The sequence below is a fragment of the Octopus bimaculoides genome, chromosome 20 (genome assembly GCF_001194135.2).
Source record: "Octopus bimaculoides isolate UCB-OBI-ISO-001 chromosome 20, ASM119413v2, whole genome shotgun sequence".
Classification (NCBI taxonomy): Eukaryota; Metazoa; Mollusca; class Cephalopoda; order Octopoda; family Octopodidae; genus Octopus; species Octopus bimaculoides.
In genome coordinates this window covers 9,642,814-9,645,743 of record NC_069000.1, presented here as the reverse complement: position 1 = coordinate 9,645,743, position 2,930 = coordinate 9,642,814, and the positions used below count along the sequence as shown (strand labels likewise).

Below are 2,930 nucleotides of genomic sequence, written 5' to 3'. Positions count from 1 at the left end.
CCTCCCCACACACACAAACAATAAGGATAAACATTAATTTCTAACACTGGCACTGAGCCACAAAATTTCAGGAGAGGGTACAGTCAATTAAACCAGCTCCAGTAGTTTAAATGAGGATAAATGTTGTTTGACTTTCATGTTGAGAGATATTCATCAACGAGATCAGCCTTACAGAGTTTGGGAAAGAAAGAAACGACAATTGTAATGTTCATGCCTTTCCCAAGAGCATTACCAGTGTAAGTGAAGTGAAACAGATACAACCGTGTTCCAGACTTAGTTTGCCAAGAGCATTTCTTCTATACACACATAATATAAACACACACATACATACATACATATATATATATATACATACATATATATACACATACACATAACCATTTTAAATTAATGCCACAGATAAGGGCAAGTGTTTCAGAAAGAATAAACTTACCATTTCCATCAATAATGATTTTGAAATACTTTTCTGCATCTATTAATAGCCGTACAAGATTGTATATAGTTTTATTGATGCAATTCCAAATGATGCTGCAATTCTATTGTTTATAGATATGTGAAACTGATATTTCGAGAAAGTCTGACCATAAATGGTTACACAGACCTCTCATGCATCAACTCAGAACTGAAATCCTTATTCAAACTCTTAGCAGTCTTACTTTCTACAAACTTCTCTCTTAACAACAACAGCAACAACTAAACAGCCATAAATGTTAACTCCTAAAATTCAACTGTTCTTGTTCAAACATTTAGACTGTCCAGACACGATTAAAATGTTTCATGCATATGGAACCAAATTCCATAATTTACTTTTTTAATGACCAGAACTGATGATGCAGAATTTATTCATGGCTAAATGTCTACAGACTATTTATTTGTATTTAATCATCTTGACTGAGTGAGCTAGTCAAATTGATATATTAATAGGCTGTTGGTAAAAAAAATCCATGGCTTGTATCTTGTCATTAGCCCTAATATTGTTGTACACAGCCAAAAGATTTAACTCTTTCTGGATAAGTTTACCTAAGTTTTAATAGACACCATGAATAAGTATCAGTTCAAAACTGTAACAAGCACGAACTCTGTATAATTAAGAGATCTCTAAATGAGAAAAGCATGAAAAACGGATGGATGCCAAAATAAGAAAGTCTTTAATTAGTGCCCCTGGAAGGAAACATATTGTGGGACACTCTCTCACCTATTCTCTCTTTCTCTCTCTCAAACACACACACACACACTGGATTTTGGATTTGTGATATCCGACACCTCCGCATGTTTTATTAGTTAATCTGCCTTCACTAAATGATCAGTCAGTTTGCCCTTTCAAAAGAAATTTGCAAGAAATCCATATCTATTCAAAAATATATACCACATGTATTGAAATATATTTGTTGTACATTTTCTCTCAAGTAATTTTCCATTTGTATTCTGTCCACATATATGTAGTGTGTTGGTTGGCAAAAATGTGTATATATGTGGGTAGAATGTTGGAATAAATGTCTTTATAGCAGAAATACTTAACATAAATTGAGACAGAGAGAGCATCTCTGTAATCACTCAAACTGTGGGAATTAGTAGCCAAATCTCCCTCAAAATAAACATTTATCAAAGCATTAAAAATTCTGCCAGTGGATCTATTATGTTTTGTATTTGTGTGATCATCATCGTCTTTTAACATCTATCTTTTATGCTGGCATGGTTTAACCCTTTAGCATTCAGATTACTCTGTCAAATGTAATGCTTATCTGTTCACATTGTTTTGAATTAATCATGCATTATCTCATAGTTTTGGAATTTCAGTGGTGTGATTGTTTATTTTTAGAACGACATTATACAGTAGGTGTGAGAGGCTGGATCTGGTCAGTTTGAACACAAAACTGGTAGAATATATAACCGGATATGGCCATTTTAAATGTTAATAGGTTAAACAATTTAACAAGATGCAATGAGTGTGAGGGTTTCATTGTGTTCCAAAGTCTGCTTTGGCATAGTTTCTACAACTGGATGCCATTCCTAACATCAACCACTATATAGAATGTACTGGGTACTTTGTTTGTGGCACCAGCACTAGTGAAGTTGCCATGCAGTGTGTATGTGTAATACATACATACAACCTAAGAAGGGAGCATTATATGGTCACTCAATCGGCTAAAAATAGCAACCGAAATCTCCAAACCATACCCTGCAGTCGTCAAAGAGAATAAATTGAATCAAATAGAATAAATTGAATCAAATAGATTTGGGGTTCAGTCTCACTGCATGGCACCTTGGGCAAGTGACTTCTACTATAACCCCTGGGCTGAACAAAGCCTTGGCGGTGGATTTGAGATTTAGTAGAGATAAACTGAAAGAAGCCTATTGTTTATATCACACACACACACACACATACACATACATGTATCTGTGTGAATATATGTGTGTGTTTCTATGCACCCCTGTCTTGACACTACATGATGGTTGAAAACAAGCATCATCACCATATAAGTGATGTTGGTCACTTCTAGTCTTCTGTGTAAAACATGTCTGCTCATGGGGAAATATTGTCTTGCTTGGAAACAGGTGAGGGTTGGTGACAGGAAAAGCATCCAGCCATAGAAAATCTGCCTCGACCAATTCTGTCTGACCCATGCAAGCATGGAAAAGTGGGCATTAATCCCAAAGCATTCAGATCACTCAGTGAAACACAATGCTTATTTATTCACATTGTTTTAATTAATTGTGCATTATCTTGTGGCTTTGAGAATTCAATAATCTGATTGTTTATTTTCATACAATGATATGATACTGTAAGGCAGGTGTGACAGGCCAGATCTGTCCAGTTTGGACATAAGACAGGTAGAATATTTTAGCCAGGTAGAATATTTTAGCCAGGTAGAATATTTTAGCCAGGTAGAATATTTTAGCCAGGTAGAATATTTTAGCCAGGTAGAATA

General features: G+C 35.0%; 1 protein-coding gene across 6 annotated transcripts in view; it reads right to left on the bottom strand.

Annotated features, from left to right (window-relative positions):
• Positions 1 to 2,930, bottom strand: part of LOC106874755 (palmitoyltransferase ZDHHC11) — a 77,395-nt gene that overhangs the window by 21,696 nt on the left and 52,769 nt on the right. The gene's annotated exons all lie outside the window — the stretch shown is intronic.